The sequence below is a fragment of the Cricetulus griseus genome, assembly GCF_003668045.3.
Source record: "Cricetulus griseus strain 17A/GY chromosome 1 unlocalized genomic scaffold, alternate assembly CriGri-PICRH-1.0 chr1_0, whole genome shotgun sequence".
Classification (NCBI taxonomy): Eukaryota; Metazoa; Chordata; class Mammalia; order Rodentia; family Cricetidae; genus Cricetulus; species Cricetulus griseus.
The window spans coordinates 37,865,644-37,889,880 of record NW_023276806.1 but is presented as its reverse complement, the minus strand read 5'-3'; the positions used below and the strand labels follow the sequence as shown (position 1 = coordinate 37,889,880).

Genomic DNA, 24,237 nt, shown 5'->3' with positions numbered 1-24,237 from the left:
GCATGCAATCAGTACTAATTATCTAAAAGTCTTACAGTAAGAGTTTCTCCAAAAGACAATATATGTTTTATACAGGTTAAATATTCAGCTCTGAGTATTATTCAGCTCTATGCATGTGATATGATGTATGTATAGAATGTATGTGCATGTGATATGTATTTAATATGCATGATATGATGTGTCTGTGATGTGTATGTATGTGATATGTGATGTGTGTGATTTGCACATTCACATATCAATCACTGGGTGGCATTTCTGGAAGATTGTCAAGGCAGCCCAGCTTAAGACAGTAATCAGTGGAAGTTCTGAGCTGAATATTCTAAAACAAAATTTAAACTGAGACTGCAATGTTCATTACTTTCTAAAACAGAAACATCAACACTGCAAAGAAAAATAATAGAATATTGGGTCTTTACAGGAAAAAAAAATCACAAGTTTCAGGATGCTATCCAAAACTACTTAATTTATGAACAACTAGGAAAATGTATCTCATTCCTCAGACAAAGGACAATTAACCAAAAGTAAACCCAAGATGATTCAGATGCTAGAATTAACAAGTAAGGGCTATAGTGGAGCTAGTGTAACTGTGGTCATTTAAGTAAAGGAAAACATGATTGCAATAATTTGAAAATAGGCTGGACCAGTCAAAATACAGAAGCTATAAAAGTGACCAAATATAATTTCTAGAACCACACATCATAAAATATGAAATGTTTGAAGTCAGTGGCTGGGCTTAACAGAAGGATGACACAACCAGAGGAACAACTGAAAAACTCAAGGGCAAATCAATAGCAATTATCAAATATGAAGAATAGAGAAAAAGCTGAGCAGAACCTTCAAGCCCTATAGGATGGTTTCAGAACTTCTAATTTATGTTTAATTGAAGTAGCTAGAGAAGAGAGACAGATGGTATGGAAACATATTGCTGAAAGACATAAATTTACAGATCTGAGAAGCTCAGCAAACATCAGAGAGGATAAATATGTATAAATCCACAGTTAGGCACAACACATTTAAGTTACTGAAAATCAAAGAGAAAGAGAAAAATTCTTGAAAGCAGTAAAATAAATGACATTTTACACAGAATGAGCAATGATTCAAATTTCTACTTCCTTCTTATCCTGAACCGCGGAAGACAGAAGATGGCCATGAAACATGTTTAGAGTGCTGAACTAAAAGCTTCAGCTCAATCCCCTACACAAGAAATAGTATTTAATAATGAATGTAACATAAGAAATTTCATATTTCAGAAACTGCAACGATCTGATTCCAGCATGCATGAATGAAATGAAATGCTAAAGAAATTTGTTTAGACTGAAATGAAATGACACCAGATTAAAAGCTCATCTCCTAGAGGAAAAAAACAGCAATGGAATGCCTATCTCTGTAAGTAAATTATTTTTTTTCCTCCAGTTCTCTAAAACTTGTGTGATCAATTATAACATACATTCCATTGAGTTGTATGGTGGGTTATAATTTATCTAAATAAACTATAAATAATAAGCATGGCATAAAGAACAAGGATGATAAATTAGTCTGTAGGATGAAAAATTACTATAAATTATAAAGGCTATATCTATATTGAGAGTGCAAAAAATTGAATACATATTAAAGTCAAATTTTAAGAAAAATGAAAGCAGAATTAATGAATAGACTAATACAAACCACAAAGAACAAAAAAATATTAAATGTAAGATGAAAATAGCATCATCTAAGTAGTTACAAACAATGTTAATAGAATACAAATTAAAACTTAAATGCCAAGATTTTAAAAATGAATGAAAATATAAAGCCTAAGTACTGTCTAATGGATAATGACTTAAATTGTAAAGATAAAGTAGGGAGGTGATAGTTACAAAATGGCACACAACTCTCAGAAATTAAAAATAAGTAGAGTAGCCAAATACTAATATGAAATAAAAGAGACAAAGATAAAGAAGATGATAATCATTCCAAAAATTAATGAGTTAATTCTTCAAGAAGATGGCTTTCAAAGCACAGAATATGAATGAAAAAGGGAGGGACTTTAAAAAGAAAACAAGCAATGTCAATATCATAATTGGGGATTGCAGCACCATTCTCTTGGTATGTCAAACAATTAAATATTCAATAAAAATATATAAATAATCTATAAAAATAATCAAGACTAAATAGTCATACGCCATTATAATCTACAACCAAAGAAAGATGAATAGAAGAATATTTTAGTGGTGTGTATGTGAGAGAGACAGAGACAGAGACAGAGAGAGATCATGGTAACTAGGGAAAGAAATAGATAAATTCAGTCAACCTTCTCTTCTTCAGTCATGAGTTATAATGCTGTTGATAAGCTCAGTATTAAGGAATAAGCAATTGGTTGGAAAATTGGTTATATATTGATTGATCTTAGAAAATGTTGTAAACAGAGGCTCACAGAAAGTAAGCTCTTTCTCTGAGGAACAGTTATCCATTGTCCACAAGTTCAATATTTGTCTCAGAATCAACTGTATGTGAACAGGCAGTCAATTCACCAAAGCACACCCAACAACACAAAGGAAATATAAATTAAAACTATAATGAGAAACCACTACAGATCCAACCAAAAGGGTTAGCATTAAACTGGAGTAAGTAGAGTTATAGCATTAAATGATGCAATAATCCCTAAACTCCACTCCTAGGTATTTATACAAAACATAAAAAATGTTTCATAGCAGAAGCATAGAGCACACTCACAATAGAGCAATGTAGAAATAGCACAGGTGTCCATTCTCAAATGAGTGTCAGATAAGTAAACTAATATATTTTTAGAATGGAACAGAATGAAAATGGCTATGTGAACAACTATTAGCATGAATCTTTACATTGCTACATGGCAAGTAAAATGAACTGCACAAAAATAACAGACCATATGGTTTCCTTTACATGGAAATATGTGGTATCTGAAGTGGTTCTTAGAGTGGGGACAACATTGAGAGCACAGTTTAGCTGGGAAAAATATTAGGGAACACTCTAGAGTCATGGTAAATTTATGGAAAGAGAGTTAACTTATGTGTACTAGTACAGTTGTCAAAATTCTGTGACTTTATTGGCAATACATTATAATATACTTCATTTCATGTAGATGTTATACAAAGGGAAATTTAAATATTGAATTCTGGTTAATCATATGCAAATTGAAGCATTTAGTAGGACTGTTATGTGAAAGTTATTGGGAAATGTGTCAAAAATACAGTCAATTTACAGATGGCTAGATGGATATTTAAATGAGGAATGAGTTATGTGAGGAATGAATCTCACAGAGGTAGGACAGTCACTGTGATGTCTTCAAATTTTCAACTGCCTGATACCTTTTTAAATAAAGCACTGAAAGTTAAAAAAGAAGCTCATGCTTATAAATGAATATCTGTGAAGCAAAGAACGTGTGAATTTTCATATTTTAACTGAAAACCACAGTTGTTATTTCTTATAAAGTAAAATAAAAGATGTGCTCCTTTCTAGAACGCTTGTTTAAAAAGTTTGTGGACCACAATAGGAAAATTAATGTTGCCACCCTGACTCTCTTCCTTGAGAGTTTAAGAAGACTCAAAGGGAAGGTCCAGGCTGGCCTGGAGCTCACTGTCTAGCCCAAGCTGGCTGTGAATTTTCAGTGGTCTTTCTGCCTGGATCTCTCAAGTTCTAGCAATGCAAGCACCATAACATTCAGCTAATAAAACGATGTTATCAAATCTAGGTCTTCATTCATGGTAGGCAAGCTCTTGAGCAACTGATCTACCTCCCAACCCTCCAGAAAAGACCTCTAATAGCCAAACATCACAATGAAATTCAAGGTTTGCAGCTGAATGTTTCAGTTACATTCAGAAAAATAAATGATCAAGTCCTCATGACAGCTGAGGTCACTTTCATTTGAACGCCATCCTCCTAAATTCCCATTTCTGAAATATATAGCAGATATTCATCCAGGAAACCAAGAGTTATTTGGCTACTTCCAGCAGAACACGATGCCCCTGCCCTTGTTCCACACAATTGCTAAGCTGAAATGTCCAGTCTGCTTACTTCAGGCCTCCTTCTTTTAAATGACCTGTGGCCATCTTTCTTGTGTTTCCTGTATTGCATTACTGCAAACTGGTGATACAGTCATGGCTTGGTACAATCAGTTGTCTAATGTGCAGACAAATGGTAACCTTACTCCTAACTGTATTTGGTGATGACAATCCATCTAAGGGTGTGGTAAGGTTACAACAAGGTGTTAATGATTATAACCAGAGCTTTTTCAAGACATCCTAGATCTATTATGGAATCTTGGCACCTCTGACCTGACTGAGACATGCCTTTGGGGAAGTGTTTTCATTTTAGAGTTTCTTCTGCATGTCCCACACTAGAATAATTATTATTTCCTTTAATAAGCCTTTGTTTTCTATATAATATCACCTGGAGACTGAAGCCTTGCTTGTAATTCTGGCCATTCTAGATGACTTTTTCACTGTCTTCTTGTTTTTTTTTATTTTATCTATATTTCCACTTACACATCTAAAGTGACAACCCTATGGCTAACCAGATGGAGAAAAATGAGTTTCCTAGAACATTTGATTTTATGTGTAAAATCAAACAAAAAGAGCCATGGCAGTGTAAATCACCAAAATGTTTTCTTATGAACTTAAAACTTTTGAGTATTATTTGACAGATGCCTAACAATAGGACTTTTCAGTGCAGGTTCTTATGTTAAGATCAGATTGATCATGATTAACACTTTTATTCAATTTCCTGTTGTATGGAAAGTGTCTGGAAAAATTATGAAACTGATTGAAAAGGGATTTTTGCTTATTTTTCCCAAAAATTACTTGGCTTTATTAGATGCTTAGTCCAATATTGTTTAAATATACACTTCATCTTGCTCATCATCCTCAGTCGCCACATAATAATATCAAACCTTAAAACTTATCTTACCTGCTTCTTAGTTGGTAGCTGCTATTTGATTTATTTGTGCTATCACAAAGGACTATCTATGTTTTCTATAGGTTAGGCAGGAGTCAGCTTCTAATTGGTACCACAAATAAATCCATTCTCAAAAAATAAAGCTGACTTGTGACTGAAATGTTTTTGAAAGCTTTTAAGTTTTGGAAGCAGTGTCCAAAACATCCCAAAACTTTGTTGAGCATTGCTAAAATGGTTGTATAACACCACAGTACAACTACTATAAGAAGGACGAGAAGGCAACACCACTTCAGGCATTAATGGAATGGAGTTGTGAAACACTCAGAAGACAAATTATATCACCACAGTATGGATAAAATATATTTGCATGTGTAAACTCTACTGTTTATTTAAAACCCAGTGCAGTAATTTGTACTTATATCTGATAAATACATGTTAATGTTTAACCTTTAATATATTAATGCTCTTTATATTTTAGTCCTAATTCATCATTATTTCTAAAGCATTCTACCTACTGACTACAATTTTGGGAATAAAGATTGGATTCATATCCCCCTCTCCTTTTTTTCAAGTTAATAAATATTCACCTTCCCCATTATCATCACTGTGATTACTGAAATCCAGGTCTCATGTGATATATTTTTTACTTCCATCTGTTTTATGCCTCATAATTAGTTGGTGAATTAGTCTAGACAATTAATTATTCTTTTGACAATGTGATTACAAAGCCTTGCGATATATAGCAACAGCATATACACATAGAGACTCTATAATGAATCAATAACACAAAATCCAAATATTGATACATTTGGAAATATAAATATATTCTGCTAACAATGCATATGCTAATGAGGAGATTTTCAAAAGGAAAGTATAAAAGAAAGTAATGCTGTGAGTAAAGATGATGGCAACCAGCACTCTACCAACAGTGGGGAGCAGTTGAGTGAGCAAAAGACATGTGAGGCCATGTCTTACTAAGGGAAATAAAGGGGAGCTGGGGAGGTGGCTCAGTTGCAAAGGGCAGGCATGAGGACCAGAGTTTGGATCCCTGAAGCTTATTGGCCAACCTAGCCAAATTGTGGAGGTCTGGGTTGGCTGAGAGACACTGTGTCAAAAAATAAAGTAGATACTGATCAAGGAAAGCACCAGATACAGACTTCTGGAGTCCACATGCACACAAACACACACAGGCACACCCCACACACCAATTTATACACATACACACACACATACACAAGTACACACACACACACACACACACACACACAAGGAGAGGAAAATAAAGGAAGCAAATCTGCCAGAATATTAGCAGTGATTAACTCTGGATGCTGAAGGTGTGGATTATTGCTGTTTCCTTCTTTGGAATGGTTGCCTTGTTCTTTTTTTAAATTACAAATAGTGAGAAGAAAAGACAAAGGAGTGATAGAGGAAGGAAGAAAGAAGGGAGGAAGAAACAGGAAGGAAGGGAAGGAAAAATGGCGTGTGAAGGAAAGGTCAGAAGAAAGAAGTGGAGGAGTTAAGGAAGGAATTCTCTTGATGATTATTTGGACAATGTATTTTTAAAAACTGACAACATTGAGAAAGGGTGAAAATTTGGTGTGATGTTAATAACAATGATGAGGACCAGGAATACAGTTCAGTGGTGGGGATCTTGCCTCGTATGCACAAAAGTCTGATTAAATTTCCAGTACTGCAGAAAATAACAGTAACAATAATAATGAAGATGAGAGTAGATTAAGTAGAAACAAGAAAGGAAAGAGAGATGGAGGTAGATGGAGGGAGGAAGGAAGGAAGGAAGGAAGGAAGAGAGGGAGGAAGGAAGGAAAGAAGGAAAGGAAAGGAAGGAAGGAAGGAAGGAAGGAAGGAAGGAAGGGAGGAAGAAAGGAAGGAAGGAAAGGTGAAAGGAAGGAAGGAAGGAAGGAAGGAAAGGAGAAAGGAAGGAAGGAAGGAAGGAAAGAACGAAAGAAGAAGAGGAGAAAGAAAATGAGTGAGGAGAGGAAAGAAAAAAATTCTACAAACTTGTGTACTCAGTGGAGAAGAGGATGCAGAGGATTTACTAAATTGCTGGACTCAGCAGAATACAGGAAACAATTATTAGATATAATAATTAAACTTAGGGATGGTAGACTGCTCTGAGCATCTGAAGGAAGTAATTTCTTCCCTGAAAGAAATTCTGAGTCAAATCTACATTCAAAATTGAACGTCAGGTTCAAAAGTTGATATGTCTTCCGGGGTCTATCCTGAGATCCAAGCTAAATGGTATGAATTTAGAATTAAAAGAAAAGAATCAGGGTTGTGGCCACCAAGGAAGCAGTACTGAGTAGATAGAAGAGAATAGGCTAATGTTCTCAGGTTATTTTCCACCACTTTTAGCCATACCAACCTTATAAAAAAAAAAAAGTAAACCAACGGCCTGTCCTTACTTTCAGCACTTAGTCCACACAACTTCCCCTTTGTTCCACCAGTACCTGTTACATTCATAGGTCCTATCAGACCCCTTGCCCATCAACTCACATTTGTTTTTGAGCATTTCTACTGCCTTTGGTATCTGCTATCTCCAGAGTTTACCATTCTATGTTTTTGTGTGTTCAAGGCATGCTCTATGATCCACCTGTTTCAAGAAGCTCTCAATGATCCCTAACCTTCTGTGATCATGCGTTTTAACTTTCTCCAATTGGCGGACATGTCTGTCACGTCTCTCTTTCATATTCTATATTAGTATCTATCAGAGAGGATTGCTCGGTGCACATCAAACACTTGACATGTCTATTTAAGCATATTTACATAGACACATACTACAAGTGTACTTAAATATATTTTCAAATATAGTTAACAAACAGAGGTGCCCTGGAGGATATGAAACACCTTGATGGAATCATACCTCCTGTCTTTTATATAAGAAGTAAAAAATATGTCAACATTCAAAGTTCTCCCTCCCCGATTGTCTTAGCCAAAGCCTTGCTCCTTTAATCTATGTCCTGTAGTCATAATACTACACTATCAAAGATCTCATTTATTTCAGGTTTAAGAAAGCCAAGTGACCTAGATACTAGAGTTTTTCTAAGGGAGCTGTATCAGAACTCTTTGGCATAAAAGAACTTCCATTCTACATTGCATATGAAAGGCAAATTACCTTAACAGTTCACCTCCAAGAGTGGATAATGAATACAATGGTGAGAATCCAGCATAAGTAACAAATGGCACCTCCCCCTTTCCTTTTTGCTTCTACAGTGTCACTTTTGAATCTGGCCTTTATTGAAAATGGTTATTTAAAAAGACCCAATGTAGACAATATAACTGTGTTGCACACAGCATATCGTGTAATTCAGTTCTTAGAGCCTTCAGTGGGCACTGAGGAGCACAGTCTGTGCTCACAGCCATGTAACAAATTATCTGATCTAATAGAGGGAATAGAAACAGGATCCTTTAAATAACGAACCTCAATCTCTCTCTTTAGTGTACATCTACTTAACAGACACACTTATACTACAGGTGTGGAAGGCTGTTTCTGTCAGTCAAATGCCTGTGTGATAGTACTCCTAGAGGACTTTTAATTAAGCAGACTATGTGGTTATGTCAACAGGAAATGAAAGGCAGGATTTGCCAAGCCTTCCACATGGTGGACTTCAAGTTCTAACCCCAGATCAGTAGGATATGTGCACAGTCTGGAGAAGGTTTAAGTCACCATAACCCATAAGTACATGTCCCCCAAAGAAGAAAAAAATTAAGTTCTTTTTTTCAGCACTGACAGCATTTTGGAGACCGAGTAAAAGGAAATTAACCCCAATTCAGAATGTCCCTCCCTCCTCTGCAAACCTGAGAGTTACTAAGGAGGGATTATTTTAATTCAGTGCTCTTCCTAGCCCTCTCTTATTGTTGTTCCACATTTTAATCTCAGACCCTGGCAGCCCCATCCTCCAGTCCTCACACTGAACATTACATACAACAAGGGAAGGCAGAACTCTTTGTTGAGTTTTCCCGTGGCCTACTTCTGCAGCTGGCACCTCATCTCCTGCTGCACTAAATCGACACTTCTGGAAGCAGCAGCTTCGGAGTGACTGACGAGAGCCATTGCTTGCACAAGTGTCAATTTAGTGCAGCAGGGGACAGAGTCGCAGCTGTAGTGGGAGAGAGGCCTATTCCAACTTAGAAAACAATTGCAAAAAATACCAGAGGGAGGGGAGCCTGGCAGGGGAAAAGAAAGGGAAGGAACAGAAAGCAGAAAAGATAGGAGTGGGGGAGATAAATCAGTAAACAAAAGCCTAAAAGAGATGGAATTAAATAGTTTTGTCCTAGCATAGAAATATCTTATTTCTCTAAACCTAGATATATGCCTTTTACATAGCTATATTTTACATGCAATATGAAGCTGCCATCGACCAGGACCTCTCAAAAGTGAAACAAATCACCAAAGGGTTGGACCAATAAATTCTAACCTTGTGATCAGCATCAGATTTGTTGAGTGCTCCTAAGAACCGATTCTGAACTGTCTAGGTAAAAACATGAGAAACAGGCAAAGAAAAGTGGTGAGATTTGTTACTTATGCACAACAGAGTGCTATCAACATAGAAAGAATAAGTTAATTAAAAGGACGGAAACAAGATAATTAACTATAAATAAGCTTTATTAAGATAGCATCAATTCTATTCCTTTTTTTTCTGTCTTCTTTAAAATTCTCTGAACATTCTTAGTCATGGTTGCACACAGGGACCTGTCTGCAACAACTATTTTACACAGACCGTGGGGTTTCAGTGAATGTTAGTGTATCCAGACATGAAGCCAGATACTTCCAACATCTCCTTCTGAAAAGGGAATAATTTGATGTTCACACACACACACACACACGTGTACAGATGATGGGATATATGAACGTGTGTATATATAGATATGTAGACATACAGATATCTAATACTTATGGATATATGGTGATATGCACATATATTAATTGTTTATACACATGCACAAAGAAATGGGTGTATACATATATGTATATATACATACATACACACATATCTATAAAACATTTGATAATGTCTCAAATTTCACTTTGTGACTCTTCAACTTTTTATGGAAAAAATGTGCTAACATACTCATGTAGTGACATTTTTTTCTATTGCAGAGATTCACAGCAAATTGTCCTCACATCTACCACTCTACCCATCTGCTCAGCTTTATTTTTGAGGGAGATAAGAGATAAACATGGATTGAATGCTAACTTTGTTTGGGCACTTGTGTGCATTAACCCACTGAATTCTTCTGAATTCAAAGCGTTCATTTTTCCTTGTGCTGATTATGACAATAAAGTAGGGAAAGTACCATATTGTCAAAGACACAGAGCTCCACCATGGTGCTTGGATCCAAAGGATGACCAAGCTGCTTCCTTATAACTGGGTTGTATCATCTTCCAGCACTGACTGCTTCTGTAACTATGCAGATCCTCAGCTGTAGTCAACAAAAGAACTCTCCACAGTAATTAGCAAATGGCAGAATACCTACAGAACTGGGTAAGCCAGCTCTTTCAACACGGGGGTAAGAGACTTGCTGCAGATATCCTGTGTTCCAGCGATGATGGCTCTTTGACGTCTTGATCTTACTGTTGTTCTTTTCAATAAGTCTATCTTGGGTGTATCTCACACTGGCACAAGAAGTCTTTCTTTTCTTAGTCCCAAATGAACATCCCTCATTAATTTCCACTATAACATATTGGCCAAATCCAATACTCTGCAGGTACAAATAGCAGGATAAGATGGAACTTTGATGGAACAAATTTTGCACAAGTTCAAGTGGTCTGCCTTATATAAAATCAACTTTTGGATAGTGTAATAGAAAAAAAATAGTAGCAAAGAAAGAGTTAAATTAATATAGGAATGAATTCATTTGATAATATATAAAAAATGAAGTGTGAATTTGCTAGATGAAAGGGTGTGGATATATGCACTTTAAACTTTGATAAGTATTCCCAATGTGTCCTTCATACATCTTGAGAAAGTTTTCACTCCCTCCTATATTTAGATCTGCCTGTTTCCCCACTCTATGGCTAACATAAACTCTGGCTTTTTGCCCATCAAAGTGACAAAACTTATGTTTTAATTTTAGTTTTCATTTCTCTCATATGAGTAATCTTGAACATCTTGGCATCTAAGAACCTGCTTTCCTGGTCTTTGAAGAACATGTTCATTATTTTGCCCAAATTCTGTTTCATTCTTCATTTTATTCTCACTAATTTGCAGGTACTTATTTGGGATCAAGATGTTTGCAAATTATTTCAAATATGATTAATATTAGCATATACTTGAATTTGCATATCTGAAAAATAATATTTTCTCCCTTTTACCACTTACTGTGATTTAAGACTTTATTGATAAAATATAACTTTATGGCAAAATATATGCATGAATTTTATAGTTAATTTGTATTTTCCCATTGCTATTATAAATAACATATTTTCCCACCTTATCTTTATCTGACTCTCATTTGTATTTATTAGGACTTTTAGTTTCTGTTTATCCATTTTATACTCAGAAAATTTAGGTTGAGTACCTTTGAGATTTCCAAATTAGCATAAGTAATTGTGATTGTAATTTCTTTGACCATATATATTATCTATATATCTATATAATATCTAGAATATATACCTATATCTATGTAATTTCTAGAATACTAAATATTCTTCCTCTTTCACTTGACAATTACAAAAGGTGATTTTTGGCTCATCAATAAAGTATCTGCCTAGAATCTCCAAAGTGATTAAAAATAAATAATATAATTAGAAAACATTTCCTCGGGGCTGGAGAGATGGCTCAGGGGTTAAGAGCACTGACTGTTCTCCCAGAGGTCCTGAGTTCAATTCCCAGCAACCACATGTTGGCTCACAACCATCTGTAGTGGGATCTGGTGCCCTCTTCTGGCATGCATGTATGCATGATAAATAAATAAATCTTTTAAAAAAGAAGAAAACAAAAATAAAACATTTCCTCAACCTCAATTTAATCTTTTTGTCATTTAAGGAACTGAAGCTTGCACTTCATATCTATTGGGATAGCTGACACTACAAAAACAAGTAAGGGGAAATGTTGATGAAGAGGCAGAGAAACTAGGTTCTGCAGATGTTGTTGGTGTGAAAAGATTGCAGCTGTTTTAGAAAACATTTTTGACAGCACCTCAAATATTGAAATATGGAGGGCTTATACAACCTAGCATTTCTAAGCCTAAGAGAAATGAGTACTTATCCATGGTTTGTTATTTATAATCCACAAGATGGACACAACACAAAGTTTATTTGCTGATGCATTAATAAAAAACTGTGGTATATACACACAGTGGATAAAAATTAATAGAACCATAATACATGGATGAATCCAAAGAACAACATGGCAAGAAAAAGTTGTTCATTTAAAAATGATGGCATGCTTATGTTATTTGTTTACATGAAAATGTCCAAAAGAGGCAAATCTACAGATACAGAAAATAGATTTGTGGTTGATCAGGGTAAAAGAAAGAAAGGAGGAAATGGCTTTTGGAAAGGAGAGGGCTTTGAATAGTAACAATTTCATATATATATATATATATATATATATATATATATATATATATATATATAAATTTTTTCATTTAAATTAGAAACAAGATTGTTTTACTTGTCAATCCCAGTTCCCTCTCCCTCCCATCCTCCCCTGCCCCGACAACTAACACCCTACCTATCCCATCCCCTTTCTACTCCCTAGGGAGGGTGAGGCCTTCCATAGAGGGTCTTCAGAGTCTGTCTTATCCTTTGGGATGGGGCCTAGGCCCACCCCCTTGTGTCTAGGCTCAGGGAGTATCCCTCCATGTGCGATGGGTTCCCAAAGTCCATTCCTTTGCTAGGGATGAGTACGGATCTACAGCAAGGGACCCCATAGTTTTCTGAGGTCTCCTCACTGACACCCACATTCAGGGGGTCTGTATCAGTCCCATGCTGGTTTTCCAGCTATCAGTCTGGGTACCAATTGCTATCCCGTGTTCAGGTCAGCTCTTTCTGTGGTTTTCACCCAGCCTGGTCTGGACCCCTTTGCTCATCAGTCCTCCTTCTCTGCAAGTAGATTTCAGTTTAGTTCAAGTTTTAGCTGTGGATGTCTGCTTCTACTTCCACCAGTTACTGGATGAAGGCTATAGGATGGCATATAAATCAGCCATCAATCTCATTATCAGAGGAGGGCATTTAAAGGTAGCCTGTCCTCTGTTGCTTAGATTGTTAGTTGGTGTCATCTTTGTAGCTCCACAGACATTTCCCTAATGCCCTATTTCTCTTTAAACCTATAATGTCTATTATAGTATCTCTTATCTCGCTCTCTTCTGTTCTTCCCCCAAATCAATCTCCCTGCCCCATCATGTCCTTCTCAACCCTCCTCTTCTCCCTTTCTCATTCTCCTAGTTCTCTCTCCCCTCCCCCATGCTCCCAATTTGCTCAGGAGAACTTGTCCATTTCCCCTTCTCCAGGGGACCATATATGTCTCTCTTAGGGTCCTCCTTGTTTACTAGCTTCTCCAGCAGTGTGAATTGTAGGCTGCTAATCCTTTACTCTATGTCTAAAATCCACATATGAATGAGTACATACCATGTTTGTCTTTTTGTGACTGGGTTACCTTTGTCAGAATGGTTTCTTCTAGTTCCATCCATTTTCCTGCAAATTTCAAGATTCCATTGTTTTTCTGTTTTGTCGGCTGAGTAGTACTCCATTGTGTAAATGTACCACATTTTCTCTATCCATTGTTCAGTTGAGGGGCATCTAGGTTGTTTCAAGGTTCTGGCTATTACAAATAATCCTGGGATGAACATCGTTGAACAGATGTCCTTGTTGTATGAATGTGCTTCTTTTGGGTATATGTCTAAGAGTGGAATTGCTGGCTCTTGTAGTAGACTGATTCCCATTTTCCTGAGGAATTGCCATACTGATTTCCAACGTGGCTGTTCAAGTTGGCACTCCCACCAGCAGTGGAGGAGTGTTTCCCTTTCTCCACATCCATTCCAGCATAAACTGTCATTGGTTTTATTGGTTTTAGCCATTCTGACAGGTGTAAGACGGCATCTCAGAGTTGTTTTGATTTGCATTTCCCTGATGACTAAGAATGTTGAGCACTTTCTTACATGTCTTTCAGCCATTTTAGATTCCTCTATTGAGAATTGTCTATTTAGTTCTGTACCCCACTTTTTAATTGGATTATTTGGTGTTTTGGAGACTAGATTCTTGAGTTCTTTGTAAATTTTGGAGATCAATCCTATGTTGGATGTGGGGTTAGTGAAGGTCTCACAAGTATATAAATATACTAAAAGTATTAAATTGTACATAGATAGTCATTGGTTAAATGATCCTAAGTAGATGCTCAGTTAACACCACAGATGTAAATTTCTACTTTTGTTTTCTAAACAGGAATCAATAGATAGAAAATATACATCAATTAAACACTAATTTATTTATTCAATACTCATTCAATAAACACTCATTATTTCTCAAATACAGTATTCGGAACAGCAGGCAAAGAAAAAAAGACATACCCCATGAATGTGGGTGTCAGTTTGGAGGCCTCAGAAATCTATGGGGCCTCTTGTAGTAGATCAGTACTTATCCCTAGCATAGGAATAGACTTAGGGAGCCCATTTCATATAGAGGGATATTCCCTCAGCCTAGACACATGGGGGAGGGCCTAGGCCCTATCCCAAAGATATGACAGACTCTGAAGACCCACTATGGAAGGCTTCACCATCCCTGGGGAGCAGAAAGGGTATGGGATAGGTAGGTTCTTAGTTGGCTGGGCAGGGGAGAAGTGGAGGGAGAGGGAACTGGGATTGACATGTAAAACAATCTTGTTTCTAATTTAAATAAAAATGGAGGAAAAAAGACAAAGCATTCTGAAAGAATTGGCAGAGGGGACTGACATCAGTGTAATTGAAATCAGAATATGATATGTATCATATGAGAAGTCACTTCATGATGTTTAAAGTCAAATGGCCAAGTGGGAGAGTTGGTGCTGAACAGAATCACCCATGGTTCATAGGCTTCAAATGTGTGGCTATGATGGGAAATGACTGCCCAAGGGAAAGTAACTTTCAATACATTCCTTATAGTTTCTTCGTTGTAGATAGGTCAGTTAGCTTACAAAAATTTGATATGTAAGCTTTCATTACATGGGGAAGCTGAGTTTTGTAGAGCAATCGCATAGCTTTTGACCTCTTATTCTTATTCTGGTGGGCTTATGGAACATTCTTTCTGTAGGTTGTACTTTAGACAAGACATGTTCCAGATACTAGATGGAAGGACAGCATTGAACAGATAAAGTGGAGAGGCATCTAAGATCCAAAATTAGAAAATTGAATTTTTGAGATGATAGCATTGCTATTTGAACAGCTCTATCCTATATCCGGTTTTTCTGGTCTCATAAAAGGCAATACTTAGTCTTAAAACTTTCCTAAAAACCTAGTATCATAAATTGCTTTTTACCTATTGCTTGACATGCATTGCTCCACCTCTGTAGTACTTCAAACTTAAAGAACAGTCATATTACATGTGGGAGAGACTTCTAGAGGGGTTGACCTAGTTCAGATGGTCATTCTATTGGAAACTTCTGAATTTGAATGTAAAAATGCTTTCTCCTGAGGATTTCAAACCATTGTCTCTCATTAGAGTGATAGGCTAGGAGCTGGGAGATAGTACCTTTAATATAGAGAGCCATTTTCTTCATATTATGCAGTTTTCAAAGACCTACTCTTACAGTTCTTCTTCATATCTAGAAACATTGCTGGATACCTCTCACTGTTGTTAAACACATTCTCGTGAACACATGTATACATGTGAACACACATGCATGCACAAATACACACACAGGCACACATAGACACAGACACAGACACAGACACAGACACAGACACACACACACACACACACACACACACACACACACACACACACACACACACATGCACGCACACACACCATAAAAGTTTCCCAGAACACCTATTTACCTCTAACCACATCATATCAAGAATGTGGTGCCCATTTGCATCCCCTGCTGCTTTTCCTCCTCTCATCTGGGTTTAAACCACGCCTTGACATTCACACTCATTAACTATACTCCAGATTCTTCATGTTCTTGTTCTTCATGTAATAAGGAAACCAGGCCTTTCATAAAGAGCAGTTCATCAAAGAGAAGACAGACCCCTTTCTTTGATAGTGGACTTCACCATTAAGCCATTTTGAGTTTCTGCTATAAATGAGAGAAAGATGTTAATGTCCTGTTTAAAAAAATTTTTTTTTTGTTTTTGTTTTCACATACCAGTCGAAGTTTCCCCTCCCAGTTCTTCTCTCCAGCTGGCCACCAACCACTCCTCCTCTGATTCTTTTCAGATAAAGGCAGGATTTCCATGGATATCAGCCAGCCACGGTATATTAAGTTGCAGTGACCAGGTACCTCCATGGTATAATAAGGTGCAGTGAGACTGGGTGCCTATTAAGGCTGGATGAGGCAATCTGATAGGAGGAAAAGGTCCCCAAAGCAGGCAATAGAGTCAGAGACAGTCCCTGCTCACTGTTAGGAGTCTCACAAGAAGGCCAAGTTACACAACTGCAACCTATATGCAGAGGGCCTAGGTTGTCCCATGCAGTTTCTGTGAATCACTGTAAACACAGTTTAGTTGGTTCCCTGGGTTTTCTTGTGGTGTTCTTGACCCTACTAGCTCCTACAATCTGTCCTCTGTGTCTTCTGCAGGATTTCTAATGTTTGACTGTGGATATCTGCATCTGTTTCCACCAGTTGTTGGGTGATTCCTCTCTGATGACAGTTGGGCTAGGCACTAATCTACGAGTATAGCAGAATATCATTAGGAATCATTTCATTGTTTTATTTTTATTTTTCCTGGAATCTGTGGACATATCTAGGATGAGCTAGAAACCTAGAGCAATGGGAACTCCCAGGAATCTATGAGGGTGACTCTGGTCAAGACTCCTAGCAGCAGAGGATACAGAATCTAAACTGGCCATCTCCTATAACCAGACGAGATTTCTAGTAGAGGGACTGGAACACAAAACCTTCGACCTACAATTTGTCCTGCTTAAAAGATGTACTGGGGAAAAGATGGTGCTGAAATTGTGAGAGTGACCAACTAATGACTGGCCAAACAGGAGACGCCCACCCTGAGAAGGAGCTTATCCCTGAGGGCTAGGACCCAGAGGTAGGATATCCAGAGACCTAGAATGGAACCAAATACAACTAAAGGTAAGAAAGCAAATCAAAACACAGTACTGTAGTCTATTGCATAGCAAAAGGAGAGAGCATAGACTTACTGAACACTAACCTGGAATTTCACAGTCTTAATGTATGTTAATTTGTTGCTTTCAGAAGAAGAATTCTTCTTGGTCCCATCTGAGGAATACAAGTTTGAAAAGCTATACTCCTTGGTAAGTCATGATACCAAAGTAAACACCTAGGACAGTCTGTGGCTGTTTTTATCTATATTGCATATGAATATGATTTTCCAACTTATTTCCTTTGTCACAGTGTGACTGATATTCAATTCTAAATTATTTTACTTTTATTACACATATATGGTGGATGTAGGTGGGTTGGTAGGTAAGTGCAGTGTCTATGGATATCAGAGGAAGGCATAGAATCCAGTAGAACTAAACTTATAAGGAGTTACTAGCTGCCCGTGGATGGTGCCAGGAACTAAACCCAGGTCCACTGAGCCATTGATTCAATTTTAAAAGGCTTTATTGAGGCATTTTATCTTCTGGTATCTCATGTTCCCTTTTGTAATTTCTTGGTTTGCATTTTTTAAACCTTCTTATTTTTCAGTTTTCTCTTGATTATTGTAATCAAGTATTTTATTTGCTAAATAAGCCATGCTTGTTAATGTATCTTGAACTTGAATGAAATCACTAATATTTTACTGAATATTGTATTTAAACTGTGTTTGTAGATTATTGATGGGTTTTTCATGGCAGTGAAATAATCCTGTAAAAACACTAAACTGGATGTCATAATATATATGCAAAGACCTGGTGCAGACCTGTGTAGGCCCTCTGCAAGTTGTCTGTGTGGATTCATGTGAGCTTTGCTTTCTTGTTTTCTTGGTGTCCTCCATCTCCTCTGGCTCTTACGCTCTTTCTACCTCCTATTTCACAGGGTTCCCTGAGCCCTGATATGAGGGATTTGATGACGACATCACATTTAGGGCAGAGGCAAGGGAATCTTCATGAGTTTGAGACAAGCTTGATCTGCAGAGTGAAACCCAAGACAGCCATGGCTATACAACACTGTAAAATACTGCCTCAGAGAACCAATAAAAAAGGGAAGAAGAAGCAATTTCCAGTAGGAGCTTCCTAAAATACATACATACATGAAGGTGATCTAAATGAAATCACCAAATACTGGGGAGTGGGACAGAACTCCAACTGGTAATCCAGGACTGGCTTACTTCTAATTGAGTTGGCAAAACTGGTCACATTGGAATCCCCAAACAACCCAGCCTGTTTCCAAGACTACTGGTTACTTAAAAAACATACTGACAAGACCCTACTGCTGAAGACAATACCTACACAAATCATTGAACACTGAGAAGTTGATGTAGTGTCTATGTAGAGCCTTTACTCCTACATTCTAACATCTTTAGTACAAGAAAGGCTCTTTGCATGATACCAAAAGAGAAATATAAACACCAACCAAGCCACAACCCCTCTGATTGGCAATGGTGTCCTGCTTGCAAGGTATGCTAGTGCAACAATGATACCAAATTTGTGGGAAGTAACCAGTTAATATTTGATTTGACTTAAGGCTCCCTCCACAAGATAGAACCCATAGTCGATACTGACTGGGTGACCAAGACCCTGAGACTAGATGGACCCAGTGAAAACCAAATTCTATTGTTCTAAGAAGAAGGAAAAGCAGCAATAAAATGACCCCTAATGGCATTCTTCTATGCTCATAGATCAGTGCCTCTTTCAGAAATCACCCAACAAGTTTCTTCCTGTAGCAGATAGGAACAAATGCAGAGATCCTCAGCCACTTCTCAGACCAGTAATTAGAATTCTACTGGTGACATTTGGGCTTGTAAGTTGCTGGTTATGTATGAGGGACAGTCTGGCACAAACATCCTCTAACCCTGGTAGCATCTAACTAGCTAAAAGACCATGTGCCTAGATATTTACTTCCTAACAGGACAACAGCTATTGGTTATCTCTAAATAAATATGAAGAGCTGGGCACATTCATAGTATCAACTTCCTCACCACTTTTGCAACATCTTTGACATCTATTTCTAGACTATCTTATTATGTGTCAATCATTACTCTAATATGATGCAATTATGAGTCAAAAGATTCTCCAGTCCTTTCATTATATTACATATCTGTTTTTCTTTTTAAAATATTAACTCACTGCTGAGTTATTTAGAATGAATTGGGTTGTTTTAAGACAAATTTTCATTCCATATCTGTGACAGGTCTCAGTCTCTAGGTCTTCCTGAAGCAGCCTCCCAAGTAGCTGGGACGAGAGAACCACATCTGGCTTTAGAATTACACTTTTTAAAACAATATTTGCAATGCATTATTTGAAGTTTCCATTCATTTATTTAATGTGCTTTTATCACAGTCATCCACCATTATCCCCCAACTCTTCATAGTGCCTCATGCTATATCTCTTCTTTTTTTTTCCTTTTTTCATTTGCCCTCTTTTGCTAATGATCATTAAAACCACTGGATTCCAATTAGTACTGCCCCTAAGCACATGGGAGTGAGATCATACATTGGATCATGGTCAACAACCAAGATCTCAGGTGGGAGTGACCCATTTCTCCCTTATCAACTATAAACTACTAGTAGCTCTTCTACCAGTGGTAGACCTTGGGATCCCATCCACCATTCACACTAGAATTTTGAACTTGATCTTGCACAGGTTACTGTACCTGCAATGACTTGATACATGAAGCAGCCATGTCGTGTCCAGAAGTTAGCATTTCATGGCTCTCCTTCTATTTGCCAGTTCTTTTATTCATTTAAAGGCTTTCAGAGGAATTCAGGACCAACACATTTTTTGACACTTTGTATCTTCAGAATGCCTCTAGTGTCCATCATGTCTGAGTACATTGCATAGTCTCATGGGAGAGAAGTGTCTCTATGCCATTTCCCCTCAAATCTCTGTAGACAGTGGCACACTCTCTGAATCTAAGAAGGGAACCCATGATAGACTGACTGTAGCCATGTCTTCATCTTCCTGTATCTTTTAATTTTTTTAACCAAATGTCATAAAAATTTTTTAAATCTCTTCAGGTTGTTATTGGGACGCTAAACAAAGCCCTTAACCTCTGAAGATTCTGCTATCCCTTTATAAAAACAAGTTGTCTTCAGTAATTCACTCTTTATGTTTGCATACCAAAAAAATCTTGTCTGTACTTTAGATCTCCCTTCTTCAATAAATGAATGTTGTTATCAGCACTGCATCTCACAGTCTTTTATTCATCATTTCATGGGTACTCCAGTCCTTGTCCCTTGCCACATTCTTATTGTCCTTAGTAGTTATGTGGAGGTAGGATGATAGGGAGATACACCACAGCAGTGCAATGCTATTAGCATTGTGTACAAGGGTATTATTTTGGTTTACCTACCTACCTCTTCTGTGTATAGGGTAAGATTACATTCTCCAATTTCATTCATAAAACTTAGCTACAGTTTGCATTAACCAAAAATGGAAGTTTTAGTGGCATGTGTCACTTGTGGACACAACCATTTTACTCATAGTGGAGGATGTTAAATATATTTTAACTTTGATGTTGGCCACAAAAAAACACGAATCAAAGTGAAATTTCCTTCCATTTAAATCTATAACTCAATTTAATAACCAGGATCTCTTTCCCCTGCAAGAGAGAGGATAATTTGAAACCACTAGTGTTTGGAGAACTATTTGAGCATAGCAAAGCAGTGGATCTGCTATATCTGTTATGTTTATGTTCGGAAATTATGCTGTGTTCAAACCAACATTTTAAGACATTTTTGTTGTGGAACGTACAGTTACTCAGCTAGGTTTTTCATGACTATACTAGTAGAGTTAAGTCCATAAGTACATATAAATAATAAGCATTATCCATCACACAATGAGTCTCTGAAGTCACTCTTACTCTTGGTGAGTGCTTATTTGCATTTTTCTTATATCCCCTAATTCTTTTTCCAGTATCTTCTACTGCCGTATCATTGTAGTAGAGTGCAGTAGAGCAGAAAGGAGTTGCACAAAATCGTCTTCTATTCCTGAGGTACCACTCCCTAATGTGTACTTCTGCTCTTAATTTTTCATGGCATCTTCTTTCCCTTCATTGGTTGTTTTCAGATTTTCATATAAATTTCTGGTTTCTTTGTTGTTGTTAGTGTTGCTCTATTATTTCTGAATATGCCTTGTACACTGATTTCATTCATTGGTTGCTTCCATCAACAAAACGAGACTTGAGTTACATCCACACATCTTTTGCACCTCTATGCACTTGGAAGCTAGATGGACAAACTGTGCTAGCTTGTCCTTTTGGGGGTTGTTATATTATTGGATTATGGAGTGGTTGGGAAGGACACAGCTGTGAATCATCTTGGTTACTAGCGCTTTCTCTTCCCAAGTTGTTGCCAATCTTCCCTGGAGCTTTGTTGCTGCTGGAGGCAGAAGGAACACTGGAGTTCTTAAGCCAAGCCCCTTAATATGATGAGAGATGTTGGTATTAGAGGGTTTGCATATTTTCTCTTATTTCTTCAGTTCCAGATAAAAGCCCCTTAAAGTTTTGCTTTGTTCCTCCTTTAATACAGTATTATTTTACCTGTGAAATAACTGCAGCCATAAGTTGCACGTTCAGGTAAAGTCATGTACAGTGGCATGTACAGCATGGTTGATAGCAAAATTAAGTAAAGGTAAATAAACTATATGAGCCGATGAAAAGCAATAAGACCAGATAAAATTCTTAAAGTCCACTGGGTGTCATTTAAGAGTCATTCTCAGGAACAAATGATTCAGAAGAGTTAGAATAGAAGTAGGAATTAATTGGAGTACAATCAACATTCATGAAATAAAGCAATTCTAGATCATGAATTAATGATATAGATATGAACTTAGTTGAACATGATTAATGAAGTAAAATGAGGACATAAAACATATATTAGTCACAGGCGCAGTAAGAAACAAGACGCTGCTGGTTCAGCTTGTGAGGAGGGACTGTTGACCTTGGTGGGGGAAGGAACACCAATGTGAGAGATAAAGTCAGGGACAGCAGCAGGGAACTGAACCCATAACCATGTGGAAAGGGGAATTTCTGCACTGAGGGACAACCCTCAGCCAGAGGGCAGTAAAAGACCTGTTTGACAAAAGAAGATAAAAATCTCTTATCCCCCCCTGGTATCTTCTCTTTACATCTTGCACAATCCAAACCTTCCAAAGTCAAAGGCAATGAGGAGTCACTCTCCTAAGCCACTGAACAGAGAAGGCTGTGTTTGTGAAAGGACAAATGTAGAGTGGCCAGACTACACACCACTCTCAAACACACAAACACAAAAATAGCAGTTTGATATTTCAAACAAGGAGAAGAATTTATAAGAAACCTGAAAGTACTACAGATTCTTATTTATTTGTGTCACTAGTTTCTTGTTCATATTTCAGTTTTATGTCTTATAAATATGTGAAAGGCAACCACAGTATGTCAATTGCCATGTGTTCTAAATTCAGTTTCATGAGCACTGTAAATGTTGACAGAAATGCTTCAGCCCCACCCTCTTCTAGTAGATTTGGGCTTGCATATCATATGCCTCACTTTCTCACCTATCAGGTTCCAGAGCACTCCAGGCTTCTTATCCACTGAAAATATATTTATACCAATACCACGGACTCAGTTTGGTAGTTGAGGTATATGATTGGCACCTTTGGGGAATATATACATCATCCCTAAGTCCTACAAAATTCTGTAATGTCTGCTTCTGTGTTGTAGCTGACCTAATCACCATTTATCAGGACCAGCTCAGTGCCACAGAGAAGATGATAAATCCCCTTTGTCAAAAAAATAAAGGTATGCTTCTGCTTACTTACTACCTCCCACTCATTTAGTGAGAGAAATGTTAGGTTATTCCCTCGCCTTTTGAAGGGGTATACAGACCCACCAATCACCAAAGGCCTCACTTGCAAGTAACATCTTGGAACTCTAGTTTGAATTCAGTATCAACTACCTTACCGACTACATGATATTGGCATGACTGTACCTAAAATGCTCACACCTGGCCTCTTTTAAAACTCGTTCAGGGCTAGGCAGCCTTGCCATGTTAGCAGTCTTCAAATTTAAGGTGACTTTCTTTGCAAGTTGTTAAATTTAGAATGTGTTGGAAAAGAGGCTGGGGAGACATATGAGTTTGTAGAGAGATAGCAATCATTGCCAGCACTCACATTAAAAGGCTAGAAATGGAGACCAGGGCCTTGTAATCCTAGCATTAAGGAAACCAGTAGATCCGTGGGACTTACAGGTCAATCAGCCTAGTCTAATCAGTGAGTGCAGGGGCAGTCAGAGACTCTGTGTCAAAACAAACAAATCATCCCAAGGTGGCCAGCATCCAGGAAAGTCACCTGATGTTGACCTCTACCCTCCGCATGCATGCACACACATGAGCACCTGCACACATCAATTCACACCACACAGGTATGCACACATATGCACAATAAGTAAAGCAAAGTAAATAGATTGAGAACTTCGTGTTCGAGTGTACATTTGGACATGCATACATGCGCATAATTTGCATATATTTTTGCATAAAATGAAGTGTTGGTATTGAAGTTAACAAAGAATTCCCTATAGATTTGATTCTGATTCCTCTCTGGACATTCTTGCCCATTGTTCTTTCTCTAATTTCTCCCTCTGCATGTTCTCCTGTCCTTTGTTCTCCAAGCTTACAGCTAAAGTGAATGTCAAGGTGCATGCCCTCTCTGGAGAGCAGTGCTGGTCTTACCTGATTTCTGCTTGGACAGATGTGGGAATCAGAAATTTATTCACTGTCAATCCCTCATTATGTTGGCAATGCCATTCAATTAAAAACAATGCTTCATTTTTTTATCTATTTGATTTCAGTCCATTTCCTATGCTGGTGAGAGTTCCCAAAGTTTATTCTTAGTCATGGTTCTCAAGCCAAATTGATTTATTTTCTTTTGGCTTTACTGCCCCTCTCCTTTAGTGTAATGATGAATACCTTTAGGCCATCTGAAATAAGAGGTGGAAAGATCACATTCTTTATCTGATCTCTTTTGTAGGGATAAATCTCTTTGTTCTCTGAGAAGTTTTTCTGAGCCTTTGATGC

At 37.4% G+C, this 24,237-nt stretch overlaps 1 long non-coding RNA gene across 1 annotated transcript; it reads left to right on the top strand.

Annotated features, from left to right (window-relative positions):
* The first annotated feature begins 1,249 nt into the window (after positions 1–1,249).
* LOC118239557 lies at positions 1,250–20,327 on the top strand. The gene is made up of 3 exons (XR_004772013.1): positions 1,250–1,386; positions 17,280–17,338; positions 18,066–20,327. It is a non-coding gene; the product is annotated as an uncharacterized LOC118239557 (long non-coding RNA).
* Positions 20,328–24,237: the final 3,910 nt, after the last annotated feature.